General features: G+C 47.7%; 1 protein-coding gene across 1 annotated transcript in view; it reads right to left on the reverse strand.

Annotated features, from left to right (window-relative positions):
- Positions 1 to 4386, reverse strand: part of CSRNP1 (cysteine and serine rich nuclear protein 1) — a 34463-nt gene extending 30077 nt beyond the window's left edge. Inside the window, exon 1 of the mRNA XM_081163676.1 lies at positions 4023 to 4386. The gene's annotated coding sequence lies outside the window, so the exon portion shown is untranslated. The remainder of the gene's footprint in view (positions 1 to 4022) is intronic.
- Between the last annotated feature and the right edge of the window lie 15611 nt (positions 4387 to 19997).

Here is a 19997-nt window from a genome sequence, read left to right on the forward strand (position 1 = left end):
AGCAATGACTGGGACTGAAAACAAGCAAAAGAGGCAGACCCAAGTCATTGCGCAGGCTGCTCCTGCTGCTTCAGTATACAAAGACAGTGTGGTGTAGCAGTTAGAGCAGTGGTTCTCAAAGGGTGTGGTGAGCAAGAGAATCAAGTGATATCCAGGACAATCCTACTTTGTTTTCCAATGCCTTATCAATAAAAATATCTGGTGTGGTGCAAGCAAATTGTTAATCTGAAACTGCGACCCAGAGGGGGGAAAGTTTGGGAACCACTGAGTTAGAGTGTTGGAGATCACCAGGGTTCGAATTCCCACTCAGCCACAAAGCTCACTGGGTGAGACCAGTCACGGTCTCTTAAGACTAGGCTACCTCACAGGGTTGCTGTGAGGATAAAATGGGGAGAAGAACTGTGCAGGCTAACCTTGAGGGCCTTGGACGACAGGCGGGGTATACATGCAAAAATAAAAAGACTTAGAAAGAGAAACAGGAGCCTATAGACACTCCAAATGTTGTTCATGGTCTAAACCACTGAGCCTCTTGGGCTTGCCGATCGGAAAGTCGGCAGTTCGAATCCATGCAAACAGGGTGAGCTCCCGCTGCTCTGTCCCTGCTCCTGCCAACCTAGCAGTTCGAAAGCACACCAGAGCAAATAGATAAATAGGTACCACTGTGGCGGGAAGGTAAACGGCGTTTCCGTGCGCTCTGGCTTCCGTCACGGTGTCCCGTTGCGCCAGAAGAGGTTTAGTCATGTTGGCCACATGACCTGGAAAGCTGTCTGTGGACAAACGCTGGCTCCCTTGGCCTGAAAGCGAGATGAGCGCTGCAACCCCATAGTTGCCTTTGACTGGACTTAACCGTCCAGCTGTCCTTTACCTTAGGGATTTTGAGAGTTACAGTGAAGAAAAATTGGCAGTGGGGCAGAAGCAGGGGCTTCCACAGGTAACCCCCCCCCCCATCCCTGCAAGATAAACCACAAAATGCCATCCATATCAACTTTTGGCCTCCAGGACTGTCAGAACAGCTTTTTTATTATTATTAAAGGCTTTGAGAAGGCAAGTAAAAACATGAGCCTGCATCCTTCTCTGGTCTCAAGTCTCTCTCTCCCACCCACAGGAGTTTCACCAAGAAAACTCCTCCTGATCAGTCCTGCCTTTGCGCCAGTAGGTGTTGCTGTGGCTGCGAGAGAATGCAAAAGCAGCTTCCCTGTGGCTCCTTCATCAAACAGCAACCGGAACAGAAACTGCTATTGCTTTCTTGGTCTAGGAGAGCGAGAAATGCAGAAAGAAGGAGAGGCAGCCTTCTTTGTCTGGTTCTGCTCCCATCCAAGGATGCAAACTTCCAGGCTGAGCAGAGACCTGACAGGCAGGAAGGAAGAGTCACGTGCCCTCAAGAGATGCAGGAAAGCTGTACGGGTGTCATAAATGAGTCACTCAGCACACCACAAAAGGCTGTACTGTAGTAGAAAAAGGAGTGCATACCTCAGGACAGCTGGGCAGCCCAGCCCAATGCATATCATGACGTTATTATTCCAAGTGCAATGGACTAGGGCCCTTGCAAGTACGCAGCCTCAAACTCTAAACTCTGCAAGCGACCACAAAAGGAGAAGAGCGAAGGAAAACAGCCCCCGTCGCAGCAGCACCAACGGCAAAACTAAGATCATGCATTTGCAGCCGTATTTTAACTTCTGCATGATCTGCTTAGAAGTTGAAAAGCAACCATGTGCAGCTCAAGTGTGAGTTTTTCCCTTGCTGCAACAACAAATATGAACTTAAATACCTTTGTCACAAATGCATAAGAAACAACTCTGGCCAGGGGATATGAACCCGATGCACGTAATCCTACTATCTGCTGAACCGTACTAATACACTACAAAAGAAATGTTAATTTTCACATAATTGTAGAATTGGAAGGGACCCCCGGGGTCATCTAGTCCAACCCCCCGCAATGCAGGGATATGGTTTGCCACCCACAAAAAAAGAGTCTGCCTGCCGCATCGCTGAATGATGCCCTGTTCTGACCTTGCCTTTGATGGGGGTGGGGAGAAATGCTACTGTCGCTCTGCACTGTGTGCATTCACACCGTTCAATCACTCCCAACACAGAGGCCACAAGTCCCCACAAGTCCCCAGAAGGAGGCTGCCTGCTGTGTCTCTGGATGAGTGCCTGTTCTGAGCTTGCCCTGGAGCCAAGAGACATTCCCTGGAGCGGCTTGTGCTGAACAGCAAGGGGGGTGGGGGTTACATGGGAACAAGATTCAGCTTACGAGTGTGTTCATCAGCACAAAGCGTCCAGTTTTACTTTGAGGGAGGTGGGGGAGTGCATGCCTCCATCGCGAGACATTTGGACAACACTGCCATGACACGGCTTTGAATTCCAACGACGTTATTCAGTGATGCAAACCAGACAGGCTGCCGTTGATGCAATGCCATTGACAAGCAACTGTGATGTTTCAAAGAAAACCCCAAGAACCTATATTTAAGCTGCCTTGTGTGTGACTCACATCCCTGGCATCAAACTACTGCTAAAGCACAGTATTTCCCCAGCGTAACTATGACACATGAGGAGGAGGAGGAAGGACTGATGACAACAAACCTGGGTGGGGTGGGGGGAACTGTAAGAAAGAAAATCCTGAGAACATGGAAAACAAAAATTTACATTTTCCAAAAGTGGGGGTTGTTTCCACAATGGTGGAGTCTCTCTCTCTGGTTCCAGGAAGGCTAAGACCAAGAAACAACCCATTTTATAATATAGTATCTGGCATTCTTGTTTTGGGTTGTTGCTGCTGAACACAATCTGCCTCACATTCTTTGCTAAGATCGCCCCAGGGAGAGATCTTGCCAGTCCCTTAAGAGATAGCCCAGCGAGGAGCCAAATATCATTATCTCCCAGGGCTGGAGAATTTGGGCAACTCAATTAACTTCTTTTGAACTGTTTTACAACCCATCACTCCAGGACCTTAAAGGGCGGGGGGGGGGCGAATGGTAGGAAGAAAACGCGGGCTTGGCTCCCTAAACAGATGCTCGCAAGAATCCAGCTTATAATAAACACACGGTGGCCAGATCAACGTGAGCGGCGGGAATCGAAACCGCAGGCGCCTCGGCAGAGATCAGGTGCAAGGAGGGAAACGAGAAAGCGAGGAGTAAGATCGTGGCGGGGGTGGGGGTGGGAATCAGGATACGATCCAGGCTGCCGCTAGACAAGAAGGGAAAGGAAGGAGAGGCGCTCCCCCGATCCCCAGCCGGGGGAAGTCAGCGCCTCGACGGCGAGGAACCTCGACGTGAGCACGGCAGGAGTCCGGAATCTTCTCAATGTTTCCACTCCTAAGGAGGCAAAATGCCTCCGGAAGAGCCCACTTAACACGATCAGAAGTGGGACAGCCAGAAACGAGCCACTTTCCCGTCCCCCAGACCCAGCTCCGCGCCTCGGCGCACCATTTGGACACTGCGCGCCCCCTTCCGACCGTCGGAACTCCTCCAGCTGCCTCTTTCGTCCGCTCTACAGCGCCCCCTAGAGGGTGGGCAATCGCCTCCCCCACGACCCTCGCTCCTCCGCCCGCTCCGCTTTTCCAACCCCGACTTAACTCCGTTTCACTTCGAATCAACCTCATTTTCTACCCGGGCCGTGAACTGCTCCCATACATCACAGTCAGAGGTCCCCAGCGAGCCCCAACGGAGAGTCCCGGCCGTCGCGTTATGAATCTGCCCCTCTCTTACCCCCCGTCTCCAGGGCGCCCCCTGTCGGGCTCTCTGAACCGAAGCCCTCCGCGCCCGCAATCCAACCTGGACTAGCCCCAACTCCCGCCTCTCTAGCGCCCCCTCTCCCTTTATCCAACAACTGCAGCCGCCGGGGTGGGGGCAGTCGCCGGTCTCGCTATGGCCCCTCGTACCCTAAGTTAGTACCCCGCGGGAACACGCCCCCCAACCCTTCTTCAGGGCGCCGCGTCCCCCGCACCCCACCGCCAGCGCTTTAAGCCCCGAGAGCGCAGCGCAGCGCGGGCCCCGACGGCGAGCCGAGCGGACGCAGACACTCACCGGCGCCGCTGGGGGCTCCTCGGACGGCGGCGGGGAAGGCAGGCAAGCCGGCTTGGGAGGAAGGAGGCTCGGCTGGAGGAGGAGGGAGAGACGGCGCCGCTCAGGCTTGCATCGCCGTCGAGACTGGCGGCGGCTTCTGCTGCGTCCGAGGCTGCGGAGAGACTGGCTGGCTGGCTGCGCCTGGCGCTGGACTGCTCTGCCGCCGCCGCCGCCGCCGCTCCTCCTCCTTCCCGGCTCAGCTGCTGCGCTGCCCTTTTTCGTCAGTGGAAAACTCCTGCGCTCTGACGCAGGCGGTGACAAGGAAGCCTCAGCCAGAGACAGCGAGCCGGAGCCCGGCCCGCTCCCAGCCCACACGCCGCTTCCTCCCGGCCTGCCTGCCCGCCCTCCTTCCTTCCTTCCCAGGTCTAACCCAGCGCCAGGGAGGAGGAGGAGGAGGAGACGAGCTGCCCAGCCGCCTCCCTCCCTTTTTTTCCCCGGGAAAAAAGCGCCCGGATTGGTGGAGCGGCGCCTGCTTCTGCTGCTCGCTGCTGCTGCTGCTGCTGTGTGCGGATTCACACGTGAACTGGGGAAAGGCGCCCGCTGCGTGTGCGTGTGGCTGCACGTGCGCGCCTCGGCCGGAGTTGCTGAGTGGCTGCAAAGCTGCGCGCGGGTTGGGTGTGCTCAGCGCTCGCGAGGTTTACTTTCGAGTAAAACGCAGCGTTTGCACGGGATCGCAGAAGGGGAGTTGGAGGGGGCGGGGAGAGTTATAAGTAGATGTACCTACACAATCCCACCACCACTCCATTTTCTGCTGAGTTGCATCGAGTTTACTCGGGAGTAAGTTTAACTGGTTTCAGACAGAGCCAGCTTCCAAGTGGAGAGCCTATCAGAGAGTTAACAAGCATTTTGGGCAGATGGTAATTCTTGTTCATGAGCCCATATACGGATTTTACTTGAGAGCAAGTGTCATATAACTTGGTGGGACTTGCTTCTGTGTAAACAGGCATAGGGTAGTGCTTTGGTTTTTTCCCCGTGGTTATGCTTATATAATTTTTATTCATTTTTTAAAAAGGATTAAAAACACAAATTTGTTGTTTTTAACAAAATCATTGGGTTTGATTTTCAATTCAGTTTGCTGAATTGAGCCAACCTGCTGCCCTCCAGGTATTTTTGGACTATGATTCCCATCAGTCCCTGCTGGCACTGTCCTGGGAGTTGTAGTTGATATCATCTACCCCTTCTGTGATGGGGCTTTTCCTACCAAGCACACCTAAGCCTGAGAGTGATAGGCCTTTGCCTAGGCCCGTTTACTAGGAACAGAAGCCCAAACACTGGGGCTTCTTCCTAGGAAAAGATGCACAGCATTGGCCAGTTAACCAGGGACCAGTTAACTAGAAAGCTGGGTTTTTTTGTTGGCTGACTTTACCTGCCTTTTGCCCAGGCTGAGCCAGGCTATGTTGGTAGCTCTGTTGGTCGATCAGGAGTCTCATAATCTCAAGGCCGTGGGTTCAAGCCTCACATTGGGCAAAAGATTCCTGCACTGCAGGGGTTGGACTAAATGACCCTAGTGGCCCCTTCTATGATTCTGTATAGCAGGAAATAAAGACCACCTACTTCAAAAGCTTAAGGCAAACCTGTTGTCTCCTTTGTGCTTAAAAACAGACACCTGCTTTGAGGTAGCCCACATTTCTGAGGCCTGCATAAAATATTTTTAAGCGTGTGTGTGTGTGTGTAGATATATATATAGATATATATCAGTTTACCCTGCATAATTTCATCTCTAGGGATACAGGCAGAGGTCTTCTCTTGCACCCATTTACACACATAGCACATTCAGCCTTTCAAGATTATACCAGCATACATTTTCAGGTTTAGCTGCATGGACATGAACCTTTTTCTTTCAGTGTGAATCTCTGGATTCTGAATCTGGCCCCAGTACCAAGGAGGACGGAACTGGATGTGTTGTTGGAGATGCCTGCGTCAACAGCAGCCTCAGGCCCTGCGGATTGGATCAGGCCAGGCCGCCTTAGCACAGCTTAAAAATTAACAAACCAGAAATCTCTCTCTCCCAGTGCTGACTCTCGTGATTCAAACCACACACACCAGTTCCTATAAACTGAGGAGAGGGAAACGTACAGGCTCCTTCCTGTATGGTGCCGATATGTTTCCCCCTTCCGTGGCTAATTGCAGCTCTGGGGGGCAATTTGCATCGAGGAACCTGTGTGAGGAGGGAAGGTTAATTATGATTGCGCAGCACAAACATGCAGTGTTCAAACACAGAACTGGGAATGACAGTTTTCTTTTTATCAAGAGGACTATGCACATTGGCAGAGAACCCCACCACCAAAGGAATTAAAGGTAAAGGGACCCCTGACCATTAGGTCCAGTCGTGACTGACTGGGGTTGTGGCGCTCATGTCGCTTTATTGGCCGAGGGAGCTGGCGTACAGCTTCCGAGTCATGTGGCTAGTATGACTAAGCCGCTTCTGGCGAACCAGAGCAGTGCATGGAAACGCCGTTTACCTTCCCGCCGGAGCGGTACCTATTTATCTACTTGCACTTTGACATGCTTTCAAACTGCTAGGTTGGCAGGAGCAGGGACCGAGCAACGGGAGCTCACCCCGTGGCGGGGATTCGAACAGACAACCTGATCGGCAAGCCCTAGGCTCTGTGGTTTAACCCAGAGTGCCATCCGCGTCCCTTACCAAAGGAGTTACTCTGCTTGAAATGGAACGTGAAACTTCACAGGGCCCTTCCCTAGTCTGCCACCTTCCAGATGTTGTGGATGGCAACTCCCTTGTAGTCCTAAACATCTGGATAGCACCAGAAGGATGCTTCGTAGGGTTAGAGTGCGCACCTTTATCCAAAGGCCACCCTGGTTAACTTGCCAACTGTCTGACCTCACTAAGATCCTCTCTGCGCTTAGGCTTGCAAACATTACGGGCTTAAAACACCATGAGGTGGTGGTTGTTTTTGCTGTGTTTTGCAAGTTGCCATACACGTTTTTAAAAATGTACATTTTACTGCTTAAATCAATGAAAACGACATCAACGATGTTGTATACATCAGCACTGCCGGATGTGTATCTAAGTCCCCTGCCGTTTGTCCACAACAGTGTCTTAGGACTTGCCGATCAGAAGGTTGGTGGTTCAAATCCCCACGACAGGGTGAGCTCCCATTGCTCAGTCCCTGCTCTTGCCAACCTAGCAGTTCAAAAGCACGTCAGAGTGCAAGTAGATAAATAGGTACCGCTCTGGCGGGAAGGTAAACGGCGTTTCCGTGCGCTGCTCTGGTTCGCCAGAAGCAGCTTAGTCATGCTGGCCACATGACCCGGAAGCTGTACACCGGCTCCCTTGGCCAATAAAGCAAGATGAGCACCGCAACCCCAGAGTCGGCCACGACTGGACCTAACGGTCAGGGGTCCCTTTACCTTTACCAATTCAGATCAAAGCTGATTTGGGGGCGGAGGATGTATCAAAACGCAGCATTTCACAAGAAGCTGCAGGATAGTTCTGGATTGTGTCTAACGTCTTGTGAGTACACAACTACCTAAACCATCAAGAGGAGCACATAGGATGCAGAGTAAATGTGGGTATGTACACATTCCTACTTGGCGTAATGAACTCCGTGTTTACCCTAGGTTCAATGCTTCTCATGCACATCAATTGGTTTGTTCTTGTTTGTTTGTTTGTTTTTGCAGCATCTGACATCATTGGCGTCAAAATACCAGCCCATCTTTTTTTGCACATTTAATCTGATTTACACTTTTTGCAGAAAATCCAAAAAGTTTTAAAAGAAACACCAAAAAATTGCAATATCTGAAAAAGCTGTTAGCAATGTTAAGCCCTTGTCTGGAAGCACCCTTCTAAGTAAACAGGCATAACTTTCAAGCTATAAAGCTATCTCAAGTTCTTTGATCAGGAATCTGTAACTAGCTATTTCAGCCGGATTACAACTTTTATGTTCTGAACTACCTTCAGCGCTACAGGATTTGGAGTAAACTTACAAGAGGGAAAAAACAGTACAGTAGATAAAATAAATTGTCTGGAGAGGCCGGGGACAGTTTGACGAGAACTCTCAATTAAAGCTGCCCCTTTACAGGATTAAAACTGCCAACTATTTTTCATCTCTCTGTGCCTATGCATTTAACAGAAGCCTGACAAACAGGCACGAAGGAGACCCTGCAACTTCAACTCCATGCCAGTAAGAAGCATCACCCGAGATGCTGAGAAGTTCTGGTTAAAAGTCCCTAGTTTCAGCCTCTCTGAAAATTTCCCAGTTTCCTTTGGAAAAGGGAACTGTGGTTTTCACCAGTTCCAGCCTCCAGCGCAGCTGTGTGTGTTGTGTCATGGGCACAATCTCTGAGCAGTGTTTCTGACAGAGCTATTGCATGCAACAGAATCCACTCCTGGTAGATTCCCTGTGGGATTGCCAGACCTCCAGGGCTGACCTGAAGCACCAGGTTTGCCTAGCTCCCTCCAGGTGGCAGGGGGAGAGCTTGAATTTCCTGGGGGGCTGGAGTGCCGGCAGTAATGATAATAATCTTAATAACATTATTCTGAAGACTGTACTTGCAGCTTGCAAGCTTCAGCCTGGCACAAGCCAGTTGCAAATTACTGCATAGACTCTGTAGGGGTTTGTCCTCTGCTTCCCTCCTCCCAATTAACCTCCATCTCCAGGGCTTAGAGGTGGGAGGTGTATATTGACTATTCATCCCGATTTCTTTTTCAGGGAGTTCAGACCATGCTGGCGATTGAATGAGAATTCACACAGGCCTCACCTGCACTATACAGTGGTACCTCGGGTTACATACGCTTCAGGTTACATACGCTTCAGGTTACAGACTCCGCTAACCCAGAAATATTGCCTCGGGTTAGGAACTTTGCTTCAGGATGAGAACAGAAATTGTGCTCTGGTGGCGTGGTGGCAGCAGGAGGCCCCATTAGCTAAAGTGGTGCTTCAGGTTAAGAACAGTTTCAGGTTAAGAACAGACCTTCGGAACAAATTAAGTACTTAGCCTGAGGTACCACTGTACTTTTTAAAAGTAGTGTCATACCACTTTAAACAATCAATTTCCCCCCAAAGAATCCTGGGAAATGTAGTTTGTGAGGGGTGCCAACAGTTGTTCGGAGACCCCCGCTCCCTTCACAGAGCCACAATTCGCAGAGTTCCCTGGGAGGAGGGATTTATTGCTAAACCACTGTGAGAACTGTAGCTCTGTGGGGGACAGAGGGTCTCCTAACAGGTCTCAGCACTCTTAACGAACTACAGATCCCAGGATTCTTGGGGTAAGCCACAGGTCTTTAAAGTGGTTGTTGTTGTTTAGTTGTTTAGTCATGTTCGACTCTTCGTGACCCCATGGACCAGAGCACGCCAGGCACTCCTGTCTTCCACTGCCTCCCGTAGTTTGGTCAAACTCATGCTGGTACCTTCGAGAACAGTATCCAACCATCTCGTCCTCTGTCGTCCCCTTCTCCTTGTGCCCTCCATCTTCCCCAACATCAGGGTCTTTTCCAGGGAGTCTTCTCTTCTCATGAGGTGGCCAAAGTATTGGAGCCTCAGCTTCATGATCTGTCCTTCCAGTGAGCACTCAGGGCTGATTTCCTTAAGAATGGATCGGTTTGATCTTCTTGCAGTCCATGGGACTCTCAAGAGTCTCCTCCAGCACCATAATTCAAAAGCATCAACTCTTTGGCAATCAGCCTTCTTTATGGTCTAGCTCTCACTTCCATACATCACTACTGGGAAAACCATAGCTTTAATTATACGGACCTTTGTTGGCAAGGTGATGTCTCTGCTTTTTAAGATGCTGTCTAGGTTTGCTGCGTTAGACCTGCCAACGGACTACAATTGTGCCACCCCTAAATAGCGGCAACCTGAGACAGCCCCCCCCTTCTCATAAAGGGTTTCCCCTTGTCCTCTCAATCCCTTTTAAAGTTTCCATTGCAAATAAGCTTCTGGGGTAACAGTGTGTGTGTGTGTGTGTGTGTGTGTGTGTGTGATTTCTAAACAGAGATAACAAGAGCGAGGAAGAGGGCAGGAGGAAAGCAAGTGTGTCTGTGTGTGTGTGTTTGTGTAGATACATCTTGCTCAATCCTGGGTTTGCAGCTCTGCCAGCTGGAACCAGTCCCTCTCTGCGTTGGGACAAAAAAGAGGCACTTCACCTTTATTATTACTGTTATTTAACAACCTGTTGCGTGGACGGGACAAACCGTGCCGCCTCTTGCCGTCATTCGCAAACTCGCTGGACTTGGGCCAAGGCAGTCCCTGCACTGCACACACACACACACACACACACACACACACACACACAGCCCCGCTCATTCCCCGTTCACCCTCTCCCAAGTGGCTTCCTTGGAAACGTACATCAGGAAAAAGTGATTCATTGATAAGCTATGTGCAGCCTGTACGTTACACTCGGGTACAGCTTGCTAATGTACATTTGCTGAAGCCCGAGTTTAATTGAGGCTGATCGGCGGGAGGAACGGCTGGGAGCGGGAGGGGGAAAGGACAGTGAGACACACAAAAGGGGCTGTGGGTTCACCAGCCTAGCTCAGACAGTAGAGCACGACTGGCTATTAATCTCTGGGGCATGAGTTTGAATCCCACTTCGGGCAATAAGATTCCTGCTTTGCAGGGAGTTGGAATCGATGACCCTCGTTGTTCCATCTCTACAATTCTGTGATTCTACATGCAGCCTGGGAGCACATTCAGAAGCTGTCCCGATACGGTGGTACCTCGGTTCTCAACCTTAATCTGTTCCGGAAGTCCGTTCCAAAACCAAAGCTTTCCAAAAACCAAGGCACGCTTTCCCGTAGAAAGTGATGCAAAACGGATTACCTCGTTCCAGACTTTTATAAAGGACCCCTGACCATTAGGTCCACTCGTGGCTGACTCTGGAGTTGTGGCGCTCATCTCGCTTTATTGGCCAAGGGAGCTTGCATACAGCTTCCGGGTCATGTGGCCAGCATGACTAAGCCGCTTCTGGCGAACCAGAGCAGCGCACGGAAACACCGTTTACCTTCCCGCCAGAGCGGTACCTATTTATCTACTTGCACTTTGATGTGCTTTTGACCTGCTAGGTTGGCAGGAGCAGGGACCGAGCAACAGGAGCTCACCACGTTTAACCCACAGCACAACCCTTAAAACAGCAATTTAACATGAATTTGACTATCTAACGAGACCATTGATCCATAAGATGAAAGCAATAAACAATGTACTGCAGCCACACAATCAATCAATCAGTAGCTGAACTGGGTTCCCCACAGTCACAAAAACAAAACAAAAAGGAGCCACAGAAACACAAAGCAAATAGCAAAAACAGACAGACCTCAGCGTAATGCTCAAAACGGAAGTGTGGCACTCAGATCGGAAGTGTGGCACTCAAAACGGAGCACGTTCGGCTTCTGAAAAAAGTTTGCAAACCAGAACACTTACTTCCGGGATTGCAGTGTTTGGGTTTCAAGTTGTTTGAGTAACAAGGCATTTGAGAACCAAGGGTATAGGGTTCAGATTCCAGCTCAGAAACGTTGAATGGGACGACCCTGTCCTTAGGCCGAGGCAAGCAGCTGTCAAGGCACCACCGACTCGGGTGCGAGTGGGGGAAACGGAGCAACAGGCCGAAGTGTTGGAGGACAGAGCTGTGTCAATGGCCAACTCTGTGTCCCCTAAGCCTCAAACAAAGGATGTTGGCCGTAGGGCGATGGTGGACTGCCAGTCTGACGCTCTCAAATGCTCCAAGTCAGCGAGGTCGGATGCCATTTTTTCTCTTTGTGGGTGCCTGCAGTGCTGTTATTATGAAGAAGGTCCAAGTTGCTCTGCCTTTGGAAACTCCTGAGTTGAAAAAAAATGTTTGAAATAACTTTTTTAAAAAGACCAGAGGCATTTCTGTTAAGCTTTGTTGGCAGGGACATCCCAAAGGCCTTTCGGGAGGTGTTCTTATGTGCAACGGTTGCAGCTCGGACTTTGGTGGCAAAGGGGTGGAAGGAACAAGAATCCCCGACAATAACGGATTGGCATAACAAGCTACAAGAATTTGCTGAAATGGCGCAGTTAACAAATACCCTGAGAAGCAATTCAAAACAAAAATTTATGGAAAAGTGGGATAGATATAAAACATATGTTCAAAAATACAATAAAGGTTCACGATCTACGCTAGCATTTGATTGACGTTGGAGTGAGACTGAGTTGAGAAATAAGACTAAGAGCACATATTGATATAGGAATGTATTAGATAATATGTAAAGAAAAATACAATAATAAGAGGACATTCATTTGTAAAAAAGGAATATACAATGGGAAAGACAGGAAGTCTAGTGTGTTGGTATGTATATGATTTTTGGGGAAATTCTTTTTGTTTTTTCTCTTTGTTCTTTTTTGTGTTTCATTTTCTTTCTAGGTATATAAAATTTGTATATAATTTTTGTATACATATTATAGTAAGTCCTGTAATGTAATATGACAACGTTTACCGATGTAATATAAGAATGTTAACAAATAAATAAAATGCAAATTCAAAAAAGAAAAGAAAAGAAAGAAAGAAACTCCTGAGTTGTCTTTAAATAACTTTTCCAGCTGGGCCATGGCAGATATGCACGTGAGTGCATGCAAGATAGGATCTAAGGTATGCTCTGACTTTTTCCTGCTTAGAAACCCTAGGCAGTGCAGGAGCTGGTCAGCAGAGAGGGCAAAGGAAAGGGCCCTCCCCTCCCCCCAACCCACTTCAACAGGGAAAATCCCATTTCTGGTTGGTTGGATCCAGCTAAGCCTCCGCAGTCTCCCCAGCCCATCCTGCAAATCTCAGGCGGAATGTGCGGTGCAAGGAATGAGAATGCGTGCAAGGCTACCTTGTGCTTATTTGACATTGATATAAGTAAAGAAACTGCTCCTTTTCCCTTATGGGGTACCCAAGAGCCTTTTGAAGGTTCTCTATCGGTAGGAGAAAATAACAGAGACCAACCAGAGAATATTGAGAAGCAAAGCAGTTTTTAAGCCTGATCTTTATTAACGGTTGCAACAGAGTGCTCCACTCACACGCAGGAGGACGGAGGAGGACCCAGAACCAAGGTGTGCCCGCCCTTATATAGACATTTTAAATTGCCCGCCCTGGAGTCCAAGACCACCCCCAGAAACATCATACACACACCACAGAAAAGGCGGTCTACAACAGAAATCTGAGTGCGTTGTTTATATCCTGTCCGGCAAGTTACCTGATTGCATTATCTGGGTTTTGGCCACTCTTTTGTTACTATAACTACTTAATTCCTGAATCTAGGTCACAGGTCACAGGCTCACACCCTGTTCATATCCTGAATGTGCCCTTAAGACAGGATTTGTGAGGACAGGATTTGTGAGGAAAGAGAGAATGGGGAGGTTTCCCACTTTGACCTTGCAGAGAAATATCTGAGGTCAATTTGTTCACGACCTAATCGGTGGGGTTTCAGACATGTGGTTTATATATACAGTTATGAACAAGGTCCTAGAACAATGCAGCAGTATGATTGGTCCGCAGGAGCCACCCAATCCATCTCCAGGTGGAAGTGAATCCGCAACCTGATTGGCCTACAGGAGAATCCCGGAATTAGCCAATCACGTGGGGCCCATTGTGTAAATAATGAATATAAAGCAGATATTTCGGGGGAACATTCATTCCTCCTCACCACTATGAGCTGAATAAAGAGCATGAAATCCACTCTCGACTCCGAGTATATTTCACAAAGCTATTGCATCTTTTGCCCCACTGTCCTCTCCAGAGAAACAAGTTTTGCAAGGCCACATCTATACACTCAGTCCCATGCATATTTGCTGAGAATAACCACCAGTGCATAGCACAGGTTGCCTAACCTGCGACCCAGGGGCTGCAACATTATTTTATGCCCCCCCCACCACACTGTTTCCTGCCTGCCCTATTCTCCCCCCCTTTAGAGTTATTATTATTTATTTTATTATTCCATTTATACCCTACCTTTCCTCCAAGGAGCTCAGTACGGCAGATAAGTTTCACCCCCTGCCTGTTTTATGTACACAACAACCCTGAGAGGTAGGTTAGGCTGAGGGACAGAGATTAGCCCAAGGTCACCCAGCAGCCTTCACAACTGGTGGGAGATTTGAACCCTGTTCTCCCGGGTTGTAGTCCAGCATTCTTAACCACTACAACGTCCTTCCTATTTGTTCGTCCCCTCTGCCCCCATGTAGTTTCAGAACAATTGAAGGGACATGGATAAAAAATAAGTTGACGGGTTTCCCATCATTCTTTCCTGGTTGTATTTGTTCATCCAGAACACCTTTGTCTCTGGCTCCACCCACAATCAGCAATGGCGCCGCCCACTGCCAGCATTCGGCCCCTGAAAGATTAGGAATGTGGGATGAAATTAATGGACTACGCAGAATTAGATTAAAGTTAAAGCCATGGTTTTCCCAGTAGTGATGTATGGAAGTGAGAGCTGGATCATAAAGAAGGCTGATCGCCGAAGAATTGATGCTTTTGAATTATGGTGCTGGAGGAGACTCTTGAGAGTCCCATGGACTGCAAGAAGATCAAACCTCTCCATTCTGAAGGAAATCAGCCCTGAGTGCTCATTGGAAGGACAGATCCTGAAGCTGAGGCTCCAAGACTTTGGCCACCTCATGAGAAGAGAAGACTCCCTGGAAAAGACCCTGATGTTGGGAAAGATGGAGGGCACAAGGAGAAGGGGACGGCAGAGGATGAGATGGTTGGCTAGTGTTCTTGAAGCTACCAGCATGAGTTTGACCAAACTGCGGGAGGCAGTGGAAGACAGGAGTGCCTGGCGTGCTCTGGTCCATGGGGTCACGAAGAGTCGGACACGACTAAACGACTAACAACAACAACAAAACAACACAACAGGAAGGGTCCGAGACCGGCGGGACCAGAGGTTCACCGAAGACTGGACTAAATTTATGGAGTATTTGAAAAGTATTTGTGATGACCAGATTACGTTTCTAGGTTTGCAAGAAACTCTGTGAGGAATAATTTAAGAAATATTGTAAAAATGGAAAGGGAGAGATGATTTGTTAGAAAATGTAAAGGCAATATTAAGTTAAGAATTGCAGGAGAAGTAATTAAGACGGAGGATTATCAGAGGTGCTGAAGGAAGTCCAAACAAAGATATGTGTGTAATAATTTGTGTGGTATGTCTTTAAAGTTTTGTATGCTAAAAATTATTAAAAATATTTATAAAAAAGAAGAAAGGTTAGGAATGTGGCCCTCGAGAGGAAGAAACAGCTTCCCAATTATGACGCGCATGACAGTGAAGAAATTGAATTGGAGGCCTCTGTTGCGCAATTCCATCTCTGAGTAAGATTCTAGTCCTCATCATTGCAGGCAAATATCTTTGGAATTGAAAACATGTGTCACCTTACAGAGGGTGGGGCCGAGGCAGCTTGGCAGGCCCCATGGCCCTGACAGTTCCCAGTGACATACTTGGCTGCATCCTTGGAAACCGGAACCTTGTGCAACCCACACAATCGCAATGACTCACTGCTGTCCTGAATTCACTGTAACCCACAGGCAAGCTCTGTTGTCAACCCACAACGTGTCAGCCAGGAAAGAGTTGCAAACACCCAGATGCATTTTGCAGAGCAGTGAATTTCTGATCTTTAGAACAACAGGGTCCCAAAGCGGGTGGTACTGCCTAGTAGGGGGAGTGCTAAGAGGCAAGGGGGCAACTGTGTGTGTGTGTGCGCGCGCGCTGGTGGGGTAAATGACGACCAGGCTTTGAACAACTTGTGTCAGTGGATCAGATTCATCCATTTTGTAGTATTAATTGAACTGGGTTTTGAATAAATGCGCAACTGACTGTTACCCTTTTGAACTTTATTGTGTTGTCACCTTCCTTAGTGGGCTGTACAAACTGCTGTTCTGAAAAAGAAGAAGCAGCTTTTTATAGGCTATGGTTGTGGGGTGAGTTAATGCAGCGGTTCTCTTAGGGAGTGGCAAGCCCCATTGGTGTAGCGAGAGAGGATGCCAAGCGTGGCTGGAAAATTCAAGGACAAGCAGTGAAATATTTAAACATTGCACTGCTGTGTATAGTATAGTATAGTATAGTATAGTATAGTATAGTATAGTATAGTATAGTATAGTATAGTATAGTATAGTCATACCTCAGGTTACAGATGCTTCAGGTTGCGTTTTATTGGGTTATAGACCCGTCAAAACCCTGAAGTACCGGAATGGGTTACTTCCAGGTTTGGGGGGGTCGCACATGCGCAGAGCACTAGATCGCGCTTTGCGCATGCGCCAAATCGCCGAATTGCAACCCATGGGTGTGCAGATGTGCTGCTGCGGGTTGTGAACATGCATCCCACACAGATCACATTTGCAACCCGAGCATCCACTGTATAGTATAGTATAGTATTAGTATAGTATAGTATAGTATAGTATAGTATAGTATAGTATAGTATTAAAAATATTGGTGTTTTTTTTTAAAGAATATGGTTAGGTACCTTTTCAAAACGAGAATGAGACCATAAAGTGAAACCTAGCTGTGATCCATAATCGCTGTTTGAACAGAGTCACCTTGGCTATTCTTCCACAGCTCTCTATGACATACTGTTGTGAGCAGGGATTTTCAACTCGGACCAATATGGAAGATCAGAAAAGAGAAATACTTTTTTCATGTCGACGACGAGGAGATGAGAGTTTGTTTGCCTCAAATTAGACCTAATGGAAACGAGATTACCTGGCAAAAGCAAGCTCACACTTCTCATACACACTTAAGAGGCTCATTCTTAATTATATTTTCGGAATGAGTCACGTTCTCCAGCCGCTGCATTGTTTTGTACTTTCTGGATAACACACCATGATCATAGTAGTGTTCTATGTTATTAATCAAGCCAGGTGTTCTTTCTTTTCGTTTCTAATGTATTTCTTATCAATAAATAAAAAACAACAACCCGATGTTGAGTGAGCAATATTTTCCCCTGAGAGTGTGGCCCAGAGGGAAATGTTTGAGATCCACAGTTAATAATAATAATAATTAATAATAATAATAATTTATTATTTATACCCCACCCATCTGGCTGGGTTTCCCCAGCCACTCTGGGCGGCTCCCAACAGAATGTTAAACATAGTCTATTAAACATTAAAAGCTTCCCTAAACAGGGCTGCCTTCAGATGTCTTCTAAAAGACTGGCACTTGTTGTTCTCTTTGACATCTGATGGGAGGGCGTTCCACAGGGCGGGTGCCACTACCAAGAAGGCCCTCTGCCTGGTTCCCTGTAACCAAGGGGAGCGTGGCCCCCCAAATGCTTGGAAACTGCTGCTTTAAACACTCAAATGTCTATATAAGGGCTTGCACACCTTTGTCCTGGGTCCCTCCTGCCTCTTACATGTGGCAGTGAGCAGCTTGTTGCAATAGTTAATAAAGATCAGGCTTACAGCAGCTTTGCTTTTGTATATCCTGGTCTGGTCTCTGTGTATGTCTTTTTGTCTTGTATACCACCCTGCAATCTTCGGATGGAGGGAAATTTTAATAATAATAATAATAATAATAATAATAATAATAATAATAATAATAATAATAGCCTTACTAGTTTTCTCTCAAATATATACCTCCCCAGCCCCCCGTAACTGAAGGCACATTTTAAAAAAAGACTTACAGCAGACAGACGCTACCAAAGAGGCCACAGTGCTGCTGTCATTCTTCACACACATACACACACACACAAACACACACACACACCGTGCCCCAAAAGGCAGCGTCACTACAGCAGCAGCAAGAATTCTCATCGCAAAGCATTGGAAGACACAAGACCTACCCACCTTGGAAGAATGGCAGATGCAACTAATAGACTATATGGAGATGGCGGAAATGACTGGCAGAATCCGAGACCAGGGAGAAGAGTCGGTGGAAGAAGATTGGAGGAAATTTAAAATTTATTTGCAGAAACATTGTAAAATTTTTGAATGCTGATGACATTGAAATGAATTGAAGGGGCTCTAGCAACAAGGCAAAAAGTATGAGGGGATTAATAATAGATAAACTAATAGAATATGAATTTGCTGAACCAAATTTAAAAGGGATACAAAAATGGGAGACGTGAGGAAGTCAGGAAAATAAGTTAACTAAAGTGGAGAGATTAAGAAAGAGGGAAATTTTGTTTTTCTTTTATATGTGTTTTTTCTTTTTTTTCTTTTTTGTGTTTAATGTTTGTATTTTTGTATTTTGTATTTTTGTACTCTTGTATTTTGTATCTGTTTTGCTTTTGCTTTTTGTTTTTTCTAAACTTTTCTACTGATAAAACCTATTAAAATTTTATAAAAAACAAAAACAAAAGGCAGCGTCACTTTTTTGAAGAGCCCCCAACACACTGGGTGTCAAAACCCATGCCAGGACTATTTACACAACGAACAGAGACGGGCTTTTAACATATTTTTTATTTGGCACCTCGGATTCTGGCTTGCGAGGAGACCCCTGAAGAGAACAGGGGCGACTACAATGCGGCTTCTTCATGAAAGAGGAAGAGGCGGGAGGCTTGGGGGGGGGGCACACAGGCACCGAAATATGGCAGTGTCTCAGACCGATTCCCCCCCCCCCCCACTGTCTCCAAGCCCAGGTCGGTAATTGATGTTACTGGCAACCAGCCAGGCCCAGCAAGCCGTCCCAGTTTTGAAAGGACAAAACCCTCATTACTTTGTGCTTTCGAAATTCTCCTAAGGTGTGGTGGAGCTGGGGGTGGGGGTGTCTCTCTCCACTGCGTCGCCATGAGGTAATAGGAACTGCCAGACCCTGTTTGTCTGAAAGCGTTTATTGTAAAATAATGATGATGGTGATGATCATGGGACTCCTGTCCCTAGAATGCAGCAGATGGGGATTTTAAAAGGAAAACGAAGATTAAAATGGAAAATAAATAAAGACGACATAAGGGTGTTTTGATCAGAATGTACGTGAAGGAGTGTCGTTGCCGTCCCCCCGACTGCTTTGACTGGTGGAATTGGGACGCAGGTGGCACTGTGGGTTAAACCACAGAGCCTAGGACTTGTCGATCAGAAGGTCGGCGGTTCGAATCCCCATGACGGGGTGAGCTCCCGTTGCTCGGTCCCTGTTCCTGCCAACCTAGCAGTTCGAAAGCACGTCAAGTGCAAGTAGATAAATAGGTACCGCTCTGGCAGGAAGGTAAACGGTGTTTCCGTGTGCTGCTCTGGTTCGCCAGAAGCAGCTTAGTCATGCTGGCCACATGACCCGGAAGCTGTACGCCAGCTCCCTCGGCCAATAAAGCGAGATGAGCGCCACAACCCCCGAGTCGGTCATGACTGGACCTAATGGTCAGGGGTCCCTTTATCTTTACTGGTGTCACATGGGACGCGGGTGGCACTGTGGGTTAAACCACAGAGCGTAGGACTTGCCGATCAGAAGGTCAGAGGTTCGAATCCCCGCGACGGGGTGAGCTCCCACTGTTTGGTCCCAGCTCCTGCCCACCTAGCAGTTCGAAAGCACGTCAAGTGTAAGTAGATAAATAGGTACCACTCTGGAGGGAAGGTAAACAGTGTTTCTGTGCGCTGCTCTGGTTCACCAGAAGCGGCTTAGTCATGCTGGCCACATGACCCGGAAGCTGTACGCCAGCTCCCTCAGCCAATAAAGCGAGATGAGCGCCACAACCCCAGAGTCTGTCATGACTGGACCTAATGGTCAGGGGTCCCTTTACCTTTACTGGTGTCACATAATACCACATTTGTAAGGCTTTGATCGCCTCGTGTGGCGACACCGAAACTTTGGAACTCCCTGCCTATTGAGACTGATCAGGAGCTTTCGCTGTTCTTGGTGCCTGCTAAAAACATCCCCTGTTTAGACAAGGCTTAGAAAGCTTGTTTTAGTATTTTCACCTTTGTATGTTTTAAAGTACGGCTGTGAATTTTTCTTGATTTTTACTGTAAACCGCTTTGAGGTGTTTTTGCTTTTTTAACAATCAAGCGGTGTGTATGTATTGTTAAATGATAGATAGATGATAGATAGATAGATAGATAGATAGATAGATAGAT

The sequence above is a fragment of the Podarcis bocagei genome (assembly GCF_964188305.1).
Source record: "Podarcis bocagei genome assembly, chromosome: 12".
In the NCBI taxonomy this organism is placed as follows: Eukaryota; Metazoa; Chordata; class Lepidosauria; order Squamata; family Lacertidae; genus Podarcis; species Podarcis bocagei.